This window comes from Pan troglodytes, chromosome 10 (genome assembly GCF_028858775.2).
Source record: "Pan troglodytes isolate AG18354 chromosome 10, NHGRI_mPanTro3-v2.0_pri, whole genome shotgun sequence".
NCBI lineage: Eukaryota > Metazoa > Chordata > Mammalia > Primates > Hominidae > Pan > Pan troglodytes.
The window spans coordinates 67,312,936-67,333,159 of NC_072408.2; the positions used below are offsets into that span (position 1 = coordinate 67,312,936).

Consider the following 20,224-nt stretch of genomic DNA (forward strand, 5'->3'; position numbering starts at 1 on the left):
TCAAAAAGTCTGGAGACAAAGTTAAAGAGCAAATTTATTTCTTTTAACCTAACATGTTTCAGCTTTCTTTCATTTCCAACCAAGAGACTTCTGAAATGTGCTTAACACATACTTGGTACCCAAATACTTGAAAATGCTGAATGCAGAGACTAACTCTTTATGGGTCCAGAGAACAGACAAATGAAAGTTAAAGGTAGGCAGATTTCAAACCTGTATGAAAATAACTTTCTAAAATTTAGGTCTGTCCACAAGTAATCACTGGCTTTCCAACTATAAATTTCCCACTATTAGAAGGGTTCAAGCAGAAGCCTGGTTACCATCGATAAGAATTCTGTATTCGTGAGGTAATCTATGCAACAAATGTTAACAGAGTGAATACTAAGTGCTAGGAATCATACAATGAATTAAATTAAGTCCTTATGTCCTTGGATATCACAGTTTAATAGAAAGACAGACTTGCAAACGTGTATATAGTACACAATATATCTATGCAACAACTGAGAAAGATAGTAATTTACTCTTCATGGGTGAGGATATCTAAGTTAAATACTATGAATAAGTAAAAGCCAATTTTCCTGTTCGTCAAAAAAGATAAGCACATTCCTGGCAAAGACATAGCCAAAAGGACAGGTTTATAAGCACACAGTATGGCAAACCAAAAATACCACAAATAATGCGGAATTGTTGAATGATAAGGTACCTATGGTGGGAGAATAACTACAAACGAAGTTGTTAGGTGGCTAGAAGCAAAATTATGAAAAGTCATGATAAGGAGTTTGGAAGGAGGCAAAGAACAATAAAAATAACTGTCTTTTAGAGTGTACTACTTTGTTCCAGACACACTCCTAAACTCTTTAGACGTGCTATCACTTTTAATCCTTAGAAAATTTCTATATCACCTCCTCTTTTTCAATAAGAAAACAATGCTAGAGTGAGATCAAGTAATTAACCTAAAATCAGTTAGAGGCAAACACAGAACTCATTGAAGAATTCTGAAAACAGAAATAAGATGTATTTTGAATAAGTGACATGCATAATAGAAAAAAATGGCTATAAGGCAATGTAGATAACAGTGTGAAAGTAGAATAGGCTAGTTTGAGGGAAATCTATGCAATAAACTAATAATCCAAAGTAAGAGGTAATAAGGGAGTGTGAATAAGGAAAAGGAAAACTAAAGGATCCCATCGGTTTCTACCTTCAGTAAGTGGGAAGAAAAAGCAAGTTTCGGTATAAAAAGGCATAAAATGAAGTAGATGAGGTGTAGAATAATTAGTTTGGGCTTAGACAGTATGGACACATTTGAGTTCGAAGTTTCAATAAAAGAAAAAACCAAAAGGAAAAGGTCTAATAGGAAGTTGACTAGAAAGAGGAAGAGTTCAAAAAAAGAGGTAGAAAGAATCGCTAGGATAAACATATTTAGAAATCACCAATATACATCAACAATTTTAAAACTGGCCAAGCCAAGTAGAAAATAAATATCCATGGTCATCCATGCAGAAGAATTCCAAAAAAATCTATGTAGCTACTTCACTATCAAGAAGGTGGAAAATAACTCCCCATCAAGTGTGGTCTGCACATAGTGACTTTCTTGCAAAGAGTACAATACAGAATAAGAGAAAAAGAATAACTTTCCAGTGAAGAAGCCTAATAAAAACCACCTTAGCCAAATGATCAAAGTAAACATCAACAATGATAAGTCACAATAAGTCACAGCTTAACAATGATAAGTTGATAGTAAGTACCCTTGATACAATGTGATAAAAATGGCACTTCACCTCTATGCTCTTCCTCCTAAAAACCCTAACCCCAGTCTAATCATGAGGAAAAACATCATATCAATCTCAGCTGAGGAATAACCTACAAAATGTCTGACCAATACTCCTCAAAACTGTCAAGGTCATCAAAACCAAGTAAAGTTTAAGAAACCATCACAGCCAGGAAATGTCTGACCAATACTCCTTAAAACTGTGAAGGTCATCAAAAACAAGTAAAGTTTAAGAAACTGTCACAGCCAAGAGCAGCCTAAGGAGATATGACCACTAAATGTATGGTAACCTAGACAGTAACCTGGAACAGAAAAAGGGCAGTAGATAAAAATAAAGGGAATATTAATACAGAATGGACTTTAGTTAATAATTATGTATAAATATTGGCCATTCATTTAAACAAATGTACAATAATGTAAAATGTTAATAAAAGGTATGAGGTTTATGAGAACTCTCTATATTATTGTCATAATTTTCTATAAAGATAAAATTGTTCTAAATAATAATGTTTATATTTCTAAGTAGGCCAAGAATAAAACCATAGAAAACCATTACTATTCAAGAGATAAGTAGAGGAAAATAGGTCAGTAAATAAAATTTAAAAGGTATGACCAGAAATACAGAAAGATATAGACAGATCTAACATATGTCATAGAGGTCAAAGAGGATGAGGAACAAATAGAATCCATAGAATTTAAGAGGTCACTGGGAAAAGAAATGAGGTGGAGCTACAAGGATATGAACCACGACTTTGTTATTCACCCAGTTAAAAATCTCATAAAAGATTCTCCTAGTTTCCAATCTATTAATAGTCTTCCCTGTTCCAGTCACAACCATTTAATCGCCAAAAACCTACCTCATAATGAATCTTCATTCACAAGTAAAGTATTAGATGCATGAGACAGAATACTTTCATCTGGAAGTAACAGAAAATTCCAAAATAAAACTGGTTAAATCAATAAGGAGATGTATAACTAGTATCTCACATAACAAGAAGGCCCAAGGTAGAGCAGTCTTTAAATACTGCAAGTCAGAGCTTCAGAAATTCTAATTCCCTTGGCTCTGGCCTCCTATATTTAGCTTCACCGACAGGCTGGAAGCAAAATGACAAAAATATTTTGAGATTGTGATCTGCCCATCCTTAAACCTGCTGCCAGCAAAGAAAAGGAATTACTATGCTTCACTTAGACTTACCAGAATTAATCCTGGAACTTGGAATGAGGTCTCCTTTCTCTGAGTCACATAAAGGAGGGTTAGAAGCCTAAACAAAACAAAGGATCTGTTAGAAAGGTAGTGGGAGGCTGGGCGTGGTGGTTCACATCTGTAATCCCTGCACTTTGAGAGGCCAAGGAAGGCCGGATCACCTGATGTCAGGAGTTCGAGACCAGCCTGGCCAACATGGCAAAACCCCATCTCTACTAAAAATACAAAAATTAGCCAGGTGTAGTAGCGGGTGCCTGTAATCCAAGCCACTCTACTCCGGAGGCTGAGGCTGGAGAATCACTTGAACCCAGGAGGCGGAGGTTGCAGTGAGCCGAGATCATGCCACTGCACTCCAGCCTGGGCAAAAAGAGTGAAACTCTATCTCAAAAAAAAAAAGGGGTAGTGGGAAAAGGGGTAATGCTAAATAGGCAGTCAACAGCAGCCAATACAGGAGGTTCTTATTTGCATGTTTTTCTAGCTCAAGAACTTTTAAAAATTACCTTAATATGATGAAGAAGAGATTCAAACAAAATAAGGTCCATACAATTTCCTTCCTAAAATAACCAAATGACAACCTCAGATACTATCAGTACTGTTTTACAGATCAAGGGGGAAAATGGCACAAGAATTTATAAGTTTTCTCTCATCACTCCAATTTTATATTGCAAAAATACAATGTATTTGGATATTTTCAAAGCAGAATCTTGTATCTTACACTTTAAACTCTTATTTTGTTAGAATAGGATGAGAAGAGATCCCAAGGTAATGGAAAGAGCACTAAACTTGGCATCGGGGCATGGGGCTCTAGTCCTAATTCTTCAACTAAATTACAGCATTTTTGAAGATGGTCACCTAATATCTAGGGTCCAATTTCCTCCTTTCTTAAATAAGTAAGTTAGGAGAGATGATCTCTCAAGTCTTATTCCTGGTTATTTCCTAATTAAAAATAATATTCACTTGTTAGCTAGAAAATTTACACAGATTATTTACCGTTGTAATTCTGCGCTAGCCAATTCCTAAAGATCCACTCCAAGACTATGGGCTGTTGACACATTAAGCTTTTTCCTACAAAACTTCACTTTCACAAAAACTTTCACTGTGGCCAGAAATGTGAATAGCATGATGTTACAACTTCTGAAATAACTCAAGAATTTAATTCAATTTCTCTTTAAACCCAAGTTCATTATTAAAGATTTCAGTGTACCTACAGATGCAAACCCTCCCTGTTGGACAGGAAAACGGAAAACGACAAAAACTTAACCACTTTGAGATTCAATTAAAGACAAGATTTCTAACCACTAAGCCTAAATGGGGAAGAAGACGAAAATCAAAGCACAATGAAAAAGCTGGAATCACAAACAAGTCACAAACAGAAATGGAAATTTCTATACAGAGAGAAAGAAAAAGGGAAGAAATACTCCCCCCATACCAGTATATAAGCCTAGAAGAAATTAAGCCTAAAAGTCTCATGAGTTTCTCTTAAAAACTATGGATTTACACAAAATGGACAAAAATAATTTCCAAAAATAGGTTGGTGACAGTAGAAACATGCCCTTTGGGAACCTCAGCTTAATAAATTGTTGGTAAAGCAGACCCAAAATCATATGGGATGACTCTGGATAAAACCCCATGACTTAAGCCAACTGCATTATGACCTGGAGTTGGTTTTTCTCAAAATTATTAATAATGAAAAATACTTACACAGGATACACATGTATTGCCAGGAAAAAAAATGTACTTCTTTGAAACAGTTTTTAAAACAACCAACCACCCACAGAAACCACATGGGCACAAAATGAAACGATTCTGGTCACTGATTTGTGGAGCACTTAAGCATTCCCCAAGTAAAAGACTCCGCTTTAGGCTTTCTGAGACAAGCAGACTATCCATGAAAATACCTGATTTAGAACTACCAAGGAAACACTGCAAACATACCTCCAATGGCCTGAGTTTCAAGAGAAATAATTTTCTCCAAGGAGAATCTTACAGTTTTAAAAGCCTACTTCTTTTAAGAAGACATTTCTTTTCCTCACAGTAAGACTCTAGATAAAGCTTAAAAATTGGCTCTGCAGATAAAATGAATTAAATTAAATCTAACTCAAAAGTGCTTAACGCTACAATAGTATAAGTTAACACCTCCTAGAACTGATTTTGCATCAGTAGCAGCATCACTAATACATTACAATTACTCAATTTATCAAATTACATAATAATAGCCTAGTGAGATATTACATCAGATATACAATATTGAGGTAAGTTTCAAAAGAGAAAGGAAGAAATATACAGGAGACAATATTGTTTAAGAGACAGGCAAAAGGAGAAAGCAAGAAATGAGTGCCAGGCAGTTGCACCGGAACGCTAGAAGCAAAGCTAGGTACACTGAACAGGTAGAGAGACTCAGAAAAAGGAAGCCAAATGAAACCACAGTCAGGCTAGCATGTAGCATTGCCTAGAGTATAATGCAAAGATGACAAAGAAACTCATTTACATATGGAAATATCAGACAGGTACTAGATATGTTAACAGAAAACAGAAAGTTTACCTTGACCCTCAGCATCACCAACTGTCCACCTACTCCTTTAAGTAAATAAGTAAAAGATTATTTCTAACCATGGCTTATATTGTCCCTACGAGAGATAAGAACACCATAAAACCCAGAAACATGCAAGAGCTGCAAGTTCACCTTTATGTGCAAACACAGGCTTCATCACACTTTCAATTTCCTGCCATATTGCCACTAAAATTGACTAGGTTTTTTCCCCCTCTACTTTGGTTTTATGTAAGGTGCTGACTTCACCCTTGGATAGGCTGGCGAAGCTCACCTTGTCAGACCCTGCATACCCTTAAAGAACACATATAATTTCCAGAAGAAATAAGAAGAATGGAAAAATAGATGAGTTCACAAAAGAAACAATTTTAAATTCTATGTATCTATAGTCTTCAACCTTTAGAGATGATATTACTGGTGGTATTTGTTACCACATATATAAATCCTAAAAAGACCAAAGTACTAAGAGCCACACAAGTGCAGTTGTAGCTATCTTATATAGTTCCAACACAATGAAAAGGATAATAATGCCAAGGATGAAAAGCCCTAGGATTGTCACCTACTCAGAAAGAATACAGATTTTTAAAATGACCAAATTAGATCCATTTCAGAAAACGAAAAGGGAAATTCTATAACTATACTGAGGATCTCTAACTAACCAAACATAAAATTTGTACATCAAAATTCATTCTATGGTAAAACAACTGTATTCTAAGTAGCAGCTGAATACCATGATTTATTATGGATACAGAAATAAGAAATGCCTGGTTTTTCAAGGCTTAGTAAAAATAGGAAGTGAGAAGTCTAAAATATAGGAACTACCAAAAAATATAGTACATATCCCTAGTGTATACATTTTATGCAAAGATTTATAGACAGGGTGACAAGATTTACTTTATAAAGTATCATAAAAGATGAACAGAGTAAATGAAAAATTAAAACATATACTTCCTACATATCACCAATAGCTTACTCACAGACATCTCACCAGCACCAGCACCACCACCACCACCGCCACCCCTGTGGTTCTACACTGTGGTTACTTCAAAGTAAAATTATGATAAAGGTTGGAAGGAAATATGAATTACAGTATACAGATAGCATTTAACTTCCAACCAAAGTGGAAACACAGAGACCAGATTTAACCTCTAGTTTCTAAGCAACTAGAAAAATGAACAATAGATGAGAAAAAGCAACTAGAAAACTGAACAAAGGATGTACAAGATGAAATAATGATGTTCAAGTACTGGACAACAGCACAAAATTGTGATTCCCAAAAGAAACGAAACAAAGTTATAACTCCCAAACTTACAAACTGGAGTCAGTTTCCAGGCCAAAGAGTATGGTGGGGGAAGCCAAGTAAAGCTGACCTCTCACTGAGCTAAAGGGGCAGAGTTAAGAGTTCACAAAGCAGCTAAAATTTACAAGTCCAAGCATCTGAGAAATAGAGCTCCAGAGAAAGAAAGGTCTTCTCAAGTCTTAAACTGAGTTCTAACCTACATAAACGTGGGAGAAAATTACCCAAGGACAGGAAAAGAACAACAAAAGTGAGTGGACAGATCATCTGGAGCTCACACATAGCTGTCAAGAATTTGTATTCCTATCAGTCAGAGTGGATAAACCTAGTAATATATGGAGCATTCAGCTGAATCCTCAGGAGGGTATCTCCTTAGTAGTGGGGCTGTATTAGACCTAAACAAAAGGCTGCTCTGGAGCCATGCTAACAAATCTTAAAAGTAAGCCTCAAAATAATCCAACTGATTGCTAGTGACATAACAAAGAGTCAGAACAAAATACAAAACTATTTAAAACAACAAAATTCAGCAATCAACAAAAAACAATTCAAAATGCCTGAGATCTAATAAAGAATTAACAGTCATATAAAGAATCAGAAAACTATAACGCATAACCAGGAGAAAAATCACTTAATAGAAACAGACACAGAAATGAGAGAGATGGAGAGAATCAGCGGACATAAAAGCAGCTGTTATAAATATGCCCTATAACTTTTAAGAAAGCAGAGAAAAGGTCATGATGATGAGAGGCATGGAAGATATAAAAAAGTTTCAAATGAAACTTACAGAGGAGAACTTTGAAACAAAAAACATAAAAGATGAGATTAACAGCATATTAAACACTGTGGAAGATCATGAAGTTAAAAAAACAGCAATAGTATAACTATTCAAAATAAAGTACAGAGAGGAAAAAATACTGAGAAAAAATGGATAATTTCAAGTGGTCTAAAACATGTGTAACTGGAGGCCCCCAAAAAGGGAAGATACAGAAGAAATTATTTTAAAAGCATGGCTGAAAATTTTCTGAATTTCATGAACACTATAAAACCAGAGACCCAAGAAGCTAAAGAATAGCGAGAAAGAACAAACATAAAGAAATCATACTAATGCACATCATAATCTAATTACAGAAAACTAATACAAGAGAATATTTGTATTTAGGCCAGAAAAAAAGAACACATTATATACAAAAGAACTAAAATAAGAATAAAAGTAGGCTTATTGCCAGAACCATGTAAACCAGAATATAATGGAGATATGGCTTTCAACTTAAAGAGGAAAAAACACATGGCAGTATAGACTTCTTTGCCCAGAGAAAATACCTTTAAAAATTGAAGAGGAATTTTTTTTTTCAGATAAACAAAGGGTAAGAGAATTATTTGCCACCAGACCTGTACTAAAAGAAATATTGAGGCAATTTCTTCAGGGAGAAGAAAGACAAAACCAGATTGAAATCTGAATCTACATAAAAGAAATTAGGAGTCCCAGAAATAGCAAACAGGTGGGTAAATCTAAAAATTTAAAGATAACTGAATATATAAAGCAATAATTTAAAAAACATATTGTTGGCTTTATAGAATATGTAGAAATAAATTGCATATCAATACCACAATGAGAGATGAAATAAAAGCATATTGTTGTGAAGTTCTTACACTGTACATAAAACGGAAAAATATTGATAAGTGGACTAATACGTTAAAGATGTATATTGTAGACACTACAGCATTTAATTAATTAATTAATTAATTAGCAAAGATATACACCTAGAAAGTCCATAATGGGTCTAAAATGAAATCATTAAAAGCATCCTCAAACCCAATATAAATCAGGAAAGAAGGAAAAAAGCAGAAGGAAAAAAAGGAAAACAAATAGTAAAATGATATATTTAAACTCAACCATGTAATGATAATTGCATTAAGTGTAAGTGGTCTAAACAACTAAATTTAAAAGCAGACACTGCAGACTGAATGATAAAGCAAGACCCAACTGTATGCCACATACAAAAAAACCACTTTTACTATGAAAACACAAAAGAGATAAAATTAAAGGGTTGAAAAGATACACCATGCAAACATCAATCAAAAGAAAGTTGAAATGTCTATATTCATATTATACAAATTAGAATATTAAAGGGAGAAATTTCATGACAGATAAATTAATCAAGATACTATAATATTCAAATGTATACATATCTCCTAAGCTTTGATGAACTGTACACTTAAAAATGGTTACAATGGGGGCCAGGCGCAGTGGCTCACGCCTGTAGTCCCAGCACTTTGGGAGGCCAAGGCAGGAGGACCATGAGGTCAGGAGATGAAGACCATCCTGGCTAGCACAGTGAAACCCCATCTCTACTAAAAAAATACAAAAAATTAGCCGAGTGTGCTGGCAGACACCTGTAGTCCCAGCTACTTGGGAGGCTGAGGCAGAAGAATGGCATGAACCCAGGAGGCAGAGCTTGCAGTGAGCCCAGATCACGCCACTGCACTCCAGCCTGGGTGAAAGAATGAGACTCCATCTCAAAAAAAAAAAAAAAAAAAAAAAAAAAATGGTTACACTGGTAAATTTTGTTATATATATTTTACCAAATTTTAAAATTAAAAATGTATACTGTTGAGAATATTTAAAAAGGCAAGCCACAGATTGGACTAAAATATTTGACAAACCTATCTGAAAAGGTCTTATATCCAGAATATAAAAAGAAAGCTTACATATAAATAATAAGATAACCTAATTTTTTAATGGTAAAATATTTTAATAGACACTTTATAAACGATCTAATAATCTCAAGCACATGAAAAGATGTACAACATCATTAGAAATTAGAAAAATGTAAATTAAAACCGAAATGCAGGTACCAGTACAATCTACTAAAATGGCTACTTAAAAAGATTCACAATATCAAGTGTTGGTGAGAATATGGAGCACCTAGAATTCTCATGTAACCTAGTGAGAATGTAAACTGATACAGCCACTTTGGAAAAGTTTGGCAATTGTGTATAATGTTAAACATACACTTGCCACACAACCCAAGAATTCTACTCCAAGCTATTGACCTAAGAGAAAACATATGTCCACATAAAGACCTGTCAGAGAATGTTTAAAACTAGAAACAATTCAAATGTGTATCAACTAGTATATGGATAAAGGAATAATGGTACATCCATACAATATTACTCAGCAATTACAACGAACAAACCTATTTATATATGCAACAATATGAAAGAATCTTCATTACACCAAGTCAAAGAAACCAAATACGTACACACACACATACATACATACACACACACACACAAACAACATCTGCAATGTTCCTTTTATATTAAATTCTTGAAAAGGCAAAACTTCAGTGACCAAAAGCAAATCAGTGGTTGCCAGGGACCAGGGGTGGTGGGACGGGGTCTAGTCTTATGAGGCACAAGGGAACATTCTGCAGTGATTAAATATTCCATATAATACGGTAGTGGTTTCTCATATGTAAATATTTGTCAAAGTCATCAAATTACATACTTAATATTGGTGATTTCTTTTTTTTTAATTTTGTCTTCCAGCTTGAGGAGTTATTGGTGATTTTAATTGTTTATACACCTAAATTTAAAATGATTTTTAAATCACTATGATATACAGAAAGAAGTAATGAAAACGAGCTTTCTATTAGAGACTTTTATCACAGCCTCTATGCTTGTCACTAGTGCTAAATCCCTTCCTCTAGCAGGAATGGGAGTAGAAAGATCACAGTAGACCAACAGTCGAATGGGCATTCCCTTGAAAGCCCAGAGAAAAAGATTATCTCTTTGGCAGAACTACAGTAGCTACCAAAATCAAAAGGGGAAAGGAGTAAGATATTAGGGGAAAAAGATGTGCAATGTGTATGTAAAGTGTCTCAGGCAGGTAAGCTTAAAAAAAGGATATCTAAAGGGATCAAACACGGAGGATGGAGGAAGTGAGAACACAGCAAGGAGTCACCAAACTAGAAAATGAATGAGACTGGAACAGGAGGGGACAGTTATAATAGGTAAACAGGAAGACAACCTTAGATGATAAGTAAGAAAAGGATGTCACCTACATCAAGATTTTTTAAGCTCTCTACAGTAAACCAGGCTGCCACAGATAGTGAAAGTTATCAGGTTCTTCCAAATTATAATCATCTTTCTGCTTAGTAAAAGTCTGTATCTTACTTCTAATTTGAAAGTAAGAGCATACCACCACCCTGCACCCAAACTAAAGCCTTATTTTTTTTTCAGGTAGTTACATAAAATAATGATTACACAGAGTTTTATCCTAGCCTGCCTAGGGTCGCCTTCATCATGCCCATACTTACCTACTTCTCCCACTCTGCTGCTGGTAATCTATTCCTACCATGAAATCCTACAGTCCTTTCACAATTTGGTTCATATTTACCTTTACAGTCTTGTCTTCTGCCTTTCTCCAGCAATTCTAAAAATTCTGTCCCTTTGTGGCACAGAAAAATAATTAATAAACACTTAATATCTTTTGATTCACTTACTGACTTCAGCTTCTCAAATACATGGGAAAACATCTGAAGTCTACCTATAAAAATGAATATAAGCTTGAGCAGTCAGTTCAAAATTGCTGTTTCGGAAAATTTCCTAAAATTTTTCCACAAGCTACGTATAACTCAAATATGTTCAACTAAACTTAGCTCATTTGCAAACTACTACCACCCCAGGATATTTAAAGGATATAATGGATTAAAATTTTCAAATATGTGTGTTTACATATACATATATTCTGTGTGTTTACACGTACATATATTCAATTATGTATTCTAATCTGTTCTAGCACCTCTGTTGTCAGTACCACAATACTACCATCTTGCTCATTTTTGCATATTTCCTAGTAGCATGTTAAGAGATTAGTTCGGGCGGTAATTTCCTTATCATAAGGGAAGATGTGTACACTATGGGTAACAGGGAAGCAGTAGTAATAATGTTCATTGTTATTGCTGAGTAGTATTATACGAATGTACTGTAATTCCTTTATCCATATACTAGTTCATACACATTTAAGTTGTTTCTAATTTTAAACATTCTCTGACAGGTCTTTAAGTGTAAGTGCAATTCTCTGAAGTGTTGGTTCCTTTACCATCATTACAAGTGATTCCCTGATGCTTATGATATTCTCTGATGTTTATATTCTAAAAGGCTAAAACAAAGAATCCCTTAACATGAAAGTAACATTCTATTTACTTCCCTCACAATGATTTTCTCTCCTGAACAAACACACTTAAAGCCATCAAGAAATTTCAGTTTCATAGATGAAGAGAGCAATTATAAGAACACTGCTCTCAACAATTGCCTGTTACCTTATTTTAAGAATGAATAAAAAATATATAACTATATAAAAAGAATGCTACAGTTTATACACACTCACAAACACACACCCCAACTTCTCTACATACAAAACCAATTAATGGTGTTTTATTCAATTATTATGATTACCTTCCTCCGGGAGAGTAGACAAAGTCCACCAGTTCATTACACATAAGTTCCCAAAAAGATGGCACAACTTTCTCGGTAGCATAATTGAATTCTGTGATATTTTTGAGGCACTATATATATTTTATTTTACTTACTGAAACCATGTTAAAGTAACTGAATTGCAAGAGAAATACATATTTGCTGTGCTTAGAAAATGACATTTTCTAAAGCTAAGAACCAACAAAAGCTTGCTATATAATCCAACATGAGAAACACAGAGAAAGGATTCTAGTGAGAGTTGATGAACAACAAAGAAAGCTTAAATGATCTGCATAATTCCAGACCTCAGCATTGCTACACAATCACAATGGAAAGAATGTATGGTAATTAGACAGCTTTAAATGCTGAAAATATCCAAAGGATCATTCTTTTCTCCTAAAAGCTTTTGATCAAAGAGGAAATCCTAGAGTCTTCATGATTACTCCTTCTTTACTTAAAAAAACAAAACAACAACGATTAAGTACTACTAAGTATTGCTATTGATGGGTTTCTCCTCTCTTTTTAATTTAAGCAGCATTATTCAGCATAAGATTCCATTTTAAGTATATTAAATCTTTAACCAGTATATCTGATTAACATTTTAGCCCTCAACAGGGAAAACGGGCATAATGACTATCTTCAATAATCTAAAATGGCATTGTGGTGAAAATAAAAAAGATGTATCAATTCCTGAGAATTACCAAATATATTGAAGCCACAGCAGGTATGTGTCACTTTTGTTAAATGTTCATATACTTGACAGTGTACATCCACTGCTTCTGTCTATGTCTGGCTTTCTAAAATATTTACTATAAATTCTGCTTGTACTAGGCATTTTAAGCATTTCACTTTTTTTCATCTTCCTTTTACATAGTATTTAGTCATTTATTTCTTAAGTTGCCTTTGGGATATCACAAAGAATAAAGGCAAATTATGAAGTAAGCTAAAGGCCACTCTTCTTAATAGATACAGTGGTAAGATAATCCTACATTATTTCAAAATTTTATTAGCTTCATATCTGACATTACATCATGCCAACCACAAACTGTTGGTTATACTGGAAGAGGAAATAATCAACTAATTTTCTACTTTTTTGGTAAGCATATTAATCAGGGTTCTCCAGAAAAAGAGAACTAAGAGGAGGTATATGTGTGTATATAAATAAAGAGAGAAACATTAATTTCAGAAATTGGCTCACAAGATTATAGAAGCCAGGATGTCCAAAGATATGCAGTCAGCAAGCTGGAAAGCTAGGAGAATCAATAATGTTAAGCCTGACAACAAGGAAAGCTGATGGTGTAAGTTCTAGTCTGAGTCCAATGGCCTGAGAACTAGAAGAGCCAATAGTGTAAGTTACAGTCCAAGTACAAGAGAAGACTGGCATTCCAGCTCAAGCAGTCAAGAAGTAGCAGTTTCTTATTACACAACTGTTTCATTCTACTCACATATTCAATTGAGTGGATGAGGGCTACCCATATTAAGGAGGAAAATATGCTTTACTCAGTCTACCAATTCAAATGTTAATATCCAAAAATACTCTCAAAGACATACCTAGAATAATGTTTAATCAAATCTGTGAGTACCTCATGGCCTAGTCAAGTTGACACATAAAATTAAGCATCACAAGTCCACTTGGCACACATCTGCACCTCCTCAAATCATATTTAGTCTCCAAATAAAGAAAATAACAAGGTCATAATTCCACCTAACGTGATGCAACTATCCTGACTACAACTGGAAATGTATTAGCCCCTTTCCAAGAAGAGGAAGTAAAGATTTTGAATGACATTTCTATTTCCCTTGATATCCTGTAATTTAAACACTATGATGTAAAGCTAACAATACTTAAATACTATTATATATAGTCAAACTATCTTATATTTCATGACAAGGGAATAAAAGAGGACAGAAAACAAACACACACACACACAAACATAACAAAATAAGATGGAAATACACATGGCAATTACAGGCCTTGTTTCTGTATTAATAGCTGGTATTAATAACTATCTTCTTCCACTGCCTATTTTGTATTTGCTTTGCCTTCACCAATCACCTCATCTGGTTGTGACTGTTTACCCAGTGGGGTGACCCTAACTTTCATTCCTGAAGGATCTGGGTCATAGTACTCCTGCTTGGGTTGGGTTGGGTTGCTCAGTTTTCCACTGACCAAGACATCCTAAGAGATACCCTGTATTCCAGACATACTCTACCTCCATTATAGAACAGCAATCTAATTTCTCATTGGTAGTTAAGATCAATCAGTCAAGCCAGCACAGTAACTCTCTTCTTTGCCTATTGATTCAGAGATATGAGGAGTCCAAAGTGACCAGGCTAGAATCTTCCATTTCAACTGAATCACTGTTTTATTTCCTGGTAAAAGCATTCCACCATCTGGAACTAAGATCTCTAGGTCATCAAAGCATAAGTTCACAGGAACAGGAAGCAAAAATTTTGCTAGCAAGTCACTAGAGATAATAATGACTGGTGCCACTCCTGTTTCCACCCCTTGATTCTTGGATCCATGAATCCTGGCAATGGAAGAAAGAGCACCATATATTGGAAACTGATCCAGCATATACACAGCCTTCTGGAGAATCCTGCACCAGCCTTTCAAGGCACTGCCACCAAGCTGGCACCATAATTGAGTCTTCAAAAAGCCATTCCACCATTCTATCAAGTCAGCTGTTTCACTACAGTAGAGACCATCTTAAGACCAGTCAATTCCATGAACATGGGCCCACTGCCACATTTCTTTTGCTATGAGGTGAGTTCTTTAATCAGAAATAATGCTGTGTGTAATATTAATACCATGATAGTAGATAAGGTATTCTTTAAATCCATGTCTGGTAGTTTTGGCAGAAGCAATGCATGCAGGGAAGGGAAATCTATATTCAATGTCTACTCCAGCAGGAATAAGAACAAAACACTGTCCCTTTCATGATGGGAGCAAACTAAGAAAACAAAATGTTAGAGCCTTTTATAATTCCCCAAGCTGCAGAATCTCTGCTTAGTGAGCCCATATCAATAGATTTGGCCTGATCCACCTTTATGTTCCTTCTGACATTATCCTATACCCTTAATATGCATGATCACACATGTTCTCTGGACTTTTGTCTGTATAAATAGAAAACTTAAGTATTTATTTCAGAGTGTAGTACATGTCTTCATGGGTCACACTTTGTGCCTCATCTTTAGGGGCCTACTAAGACTTGAGTGTAGTTATAGGTCTAGAAACAAAGAGGAGTCGGTGGGGAGAGGTCTTGAGAATTGTCTTGCATGCCAACTTCCTCAGGGAAAGCCATTACAGTTTGCTTGGGCAATGCAGAATTAATTCCCCTGGGGGGAAAGGAGGGGCAGAGGGGAGGTGGGTAAAGAGGCCATTCCCACTAGTGGTGTGGGGGTCTCTTCAACTGGCAAAGAAGACTCATCAGAATTTAGGGATTCAAAGTCTCCAGCTTCATCAGGGTCTTTCCATGCATCCCCATTCCAATCTTCAAGATCCCATTCCTTCCCAATCAATAAACTCACTATAACTTATTTGTTTATTAAAACTCTTAAATAATTGACTGTGAGGTCTTTGAAGACCCAGAGTGGCACTTACTCCTGTATCCCCCAATGCCTAGTACAGGTACTTGAAATATAGTCAGGACTCAAATAAAGATTTCTATTAAACTGAATTTTGCTTCTCAACATACCTCAGTTCTCCATTATTTAACTTTCATAGACTCAGTTTTGGCAGTTAGTAAATCTTTGCTTATGCATCAATCAAAGGTCTGCTAGTAGTGCCTCATTAATAAAAAACGGACTTGTTCACCAAGGGAAACACATAAATAACTAGTTTGCTCACATTTTCCCAAGATGATAGAAAACTTGTGTTAAAGAAAACTAAATATGGCCTGAGAGGGATTCCATACTTCTATATCTGAGTCCTTGTGGATGAACTGCACCTATCTTAATAGGTTGACAAGACTGAAAACCTAACTTAGGGGTATGCGCCTGTAAAAGAGCTGAGTCTTGGCCAATCCCAGTGGCCATATTTCAATGATTCATACACTGCTGAGCATTCAAACTGTGTTCAAATAAGGCAAACACCAACCTGTAAACAATCAAGCTGTTCTGTACCTCACTTCCCATTTCTGTACTTCATTTCCTTTTTTTGTCTATAAATCTTCTTCCACCATGTGGCAACACTGGAGTCTCTTTGAATCTGCTGTGATTCTGGGGGCTACCCAATTCACAAATCGTTCATTGCCCAATTAAACTCCTTTAAATTTAATATGGCTGAAGCTTCACTTTTAACAGATAGTGTCAGAAGCGGGATCCAAAGCAGAGCTTCTAACGACCCCCAGGAGCACTGAGTGAACAAGCAAGGTACCTGCAGGACCCATTTGTGTCCACTGATCTCAGAGTGGCTGGGGATTGCGGTAAGTTCTCTCTTGGATTTCAGAACTCCATGGATTTGTGTTTTGAGCTCTCTGAGTTTCTTTGACCAAATTTCTAATCCAGACTGGGTTTGGAAGTCATGACAGAAACTGGACTGGGTCCAGGAATGGATTTGATCCAGAAATTAACTGGCTAGGGACCAGTTAGAGGCCTCTTACATCTGACTGGGTCACAAAGAAACTGGTAGCAAACTGTAATATTGTAGGGGTTATAAAATTTGGCATTTGAAAATTCACACAGGGATTTTTACATTCTACCCCTTTGTTTCATTTTTCTGGTGTGCTTAGGTAAGGAAAAAAAAAAAAAAAAACTGGCTAAGTTAATCAAGAGAACCTGAGAGTAAAGCCAACATTTTAGGTAAAAAATGGGATCCTTAATTTCTAGAAAACTGAGTTCCTTCCAGCTTACACATTAGACCCAAGAGGCAACGAAGTCTTACAGAAATGACAAAATCTTACTAAACATAACTTACAGTAAAACATTCCAAGTGAACAACAATCTACAGAAGTGCATTTAAAAATGAAGTTTCCCAAATTAATCTCATCTAGGGATGCCTATTAATATGCAGAAGCTTCTAAAAAAGATTTAGGGATGATGGGGCCCATCTGGGGGCAATTTTGAAAGCTGCCGGTCTGATATTGGGTGCTAGGCAGACTCGCTAATGTCTATGTTTTGTCACACGTATTTTGCACTGGCCAGAATAGAAAAAGATAATTTTCCTTTGTGTTGTGGCTTGGGCCTCAGGGTTATGGTGCGGTGAGCCAGGTCACTAGGGCCACTCAGGGAAAGGAAACCCAGAGGCTTGGCATGTTGGCAGAGGGGTAAGAATTTCTTACCACTCAGATTTCTGGCCTCTTTTTCTCTGTTCAAACTGGTTAAATGAATAGTAAAAATCACTGTTTATCTCCTCTGTGAAGTTTTAATTAACACAAAAAAGAATTCTGAGGCTGGTCTTAAGTGTAGTGAATCTAGTGTGCTTAGTCTTTCTGTATTGTTCTGTCATAAAGAGGGGTACCTTAGGACAAAATACGTGCCTAAAACCCTGGAAGCCCGCTGTTCAAGATGGCCCAGCAAACTGGTCAGTAATAACCTTTGCTGCAGATACCTGAAAGAAGAAAAAGAAAAAAATAATAATAAATGAGACTCCATCTTGTTTTGTATGTCCCTGGAAGCTTGACTTTGTAACTATCTGGCAATACTGTCTCAGTCTCCGCCATCACAATGGCTGCTGGCTCAGGGTTCAATTCCCAGCTTAGGCAATGAGTACTTTCTGCTTGATATTTGGGTGTCCTTTACCATTTTTTAATTATCTTACCCTCCACAAATCATCTTCAATTTTTCTATCTTTAAACACAAAAATATCAGCTGTTTGTCCTGGCTAAAGTCAGGTAATAAAAAATTTATAAGAACTTTTATTAAAGAGTCCTATGCTTAAAAGTCAGCTTAATTAAAAGCAGACATTCAAGCTCTAACAGCCTGGGACTCCTTGGGAAAAACAGGAGGCACCAGAGACCCTTTCCTGGCCCTGTTCTTCCAAAGACTTCATCCTATAGCCAGTAATCCAATTTAAAAACTTAGAAACTGGTAAATAGAAACTTACAACAACTGTAATAATCTTCTGTCTGTGCAGTTATATATGTGTTGTGTGTGTAATGTTTATATAAAAGAGCTCTAATTAATTGGTTTAAAGAAAAATAGGCACTTAAATATTTTGAAAGAAAAATAAAAACTGTAATGCCTTTTAGTTCAAGTGAATTTAGTAATCTTTGGGAAATAAAACATTTTCAAGATTTTTGACAAAAATAAAGATATATGGTCTAAACTATTCAGGTCAGATACTAGGTTTGTTAAATGCTTTAAGGTCATACACTGCCTTGACTTTAAAGCCCTGGGGACATATGGAATTAGCCAAGTTCCCTAGCTATGCAAAGAGGGTTATAAAGAAAAGAGATTTTACATAAGAAAGGATCTTGTATGGTAAATTATTGTCCTAAAGTAAAAAATGACTGGTTGTTTAAAAAGAAGGATGTTTAGGACAAGTCAGAAAGTACAAGCATGTTGTAGATGGTCTATGGAAGTTACGAAAGGATTAACGAAAGGAAATTTATGCACCAAAAGTGAAAGTTGCTAAGAATTACCATTTTAACATATAATTGAGACTACTGAAAAAAATAGGTTTACATGCAAAGTATGAGGAGAATGAAATGTGTTTTGGTAAAAGATTATAAGAAAGCATGGGAATGTAAATTTTTGCAAAGTTTAAAGGGTTAAAGGATTGTTTAAAATTAGATAAAGCTAAAGTTTTAAACAAGTTGTGAAAGTGTTATAAAAAATCTTGAGCTGGGTGTGGCAACTCACATCTATAATCCTAGCACTTTGCGAGGCCGAGGCAGGTGGATCACTTGAGGTCAGGAGATCAAGACCAGCCTGGTCAACATGACGAAACCCTGTCTCTACTAAAAATACAAAAATGAGCCAGGCCTGGTGGCAGGCACCTGTAATCCCAGCTACTCGGAGGGCTGAGGCAGGAGAATCACTTGAACCCAGGGGCCGAGGTTGCAGTGAGCCGAGATCACACCACTGCACTCCAGCCTGGGCAAAATAGTGAAACTCTGTCTCAAAAAAATAAGAAGAAGAAGAAGAAGAAATAATAAATAATTAACATTATTAAAGAAATTCTGTGTGTGAACACATTGGCCAAATTTAAAGTGGTATTTTTCAGCTTTTCCATAAATTGAAAATGGGAATAAAAGCACAACAGGGTTTTTCTTAAAGCACTAACCTTCTCTTTCACAAAAATTGTAAAAGGTTATAAAAGGTTTATGAGAATCTCACCTTATGGTCAAACCAAGATTGAACTGATTTGTTTATATGGTTTATTAAAAATTGGGATTGACATTAATAGTAGACTAATGCAAGGGTGAAATTTGGCTTTCTCTCTTGAACAATATTTTCATGAACTATTAAAAGATAATGGGCCAGGTATGGTGGCTCACGCCTGTAATCCTAGCACTTTGGGAGGCTGAGGCAGGCAGATCACGAGGTCAGGAGATCAAGACCATCCTGGCTAACATGGTGAAACCTCATCTCTACTAAAAATACAAAAAAAAAAATTAGCCGGGCATGGTGGCAGGCACCTGTAGTCCCAGCTACTCAGGAGGCTGAAGCAGGAGAATGGCATGAACCCAGGAGGCAGAGCTTGCAGTGAGCCAAGATCATGCCACTGCACTCCAGCCTGGGTGACAGAGCAAGACTCCATCTCAAAAAATAAAATAAAATAAAATAATGAAAGATTTTCTTTGCCTTTTGAATAAACTACCAAAAAGGAAGGGAAAGACAAGAGACAAAAGTTAAGTCTTCCCTCTATCAATGAGTAAAGATTTTTACCTTTTTAAAAATTTTTTAAATCATCATTTTAGCTAAATGAATGACTTACAGTAACCTGGATTCTATTTCATAATATCAAGTATTTTAAACCTTTAA

General features: G+C 35.6%; 1 protein-coding gene across 17 annotated transcripts in view; it reads right to left on the reverse strand.

Annotated features, from left to right (window-relative positions):
- CCDC91 (coiled-coil domain containing 91) overlaps positions 1–20,224 on the reverse strand; it is a 355,144-nt gene that overhangs the window by 318,657 nt on the left and 16,263 nt on the right. For 4 of the 17 annotated variants that reach the window (XM_063786834.1, XM_063786833.1, XM_063786836.1 and 1 more), the window contains exons 2-3: positions 2,961–3,027; positions 2,623–2,682 (exon numbers count right to left, since the gene is read on the reverse strand). The exons of 7 other annotated variants lie outside the window; for them this stretch is intronic. The gene's annotated coding sequence lies outside the window, so the exon portion shown is untranslated. Of the gene's footprint in view, positions 1–2,622; positions 2,683–2,960; positions 3,028–17,775; positions 17,847–20,224 lie in introns of all 17 variants that reach the window. 6 more of the 17 variants (XM_016923727.4, XM_063786845.1, XM_063786840.1 and 3 more) reach the window with 3 other exon arrangements.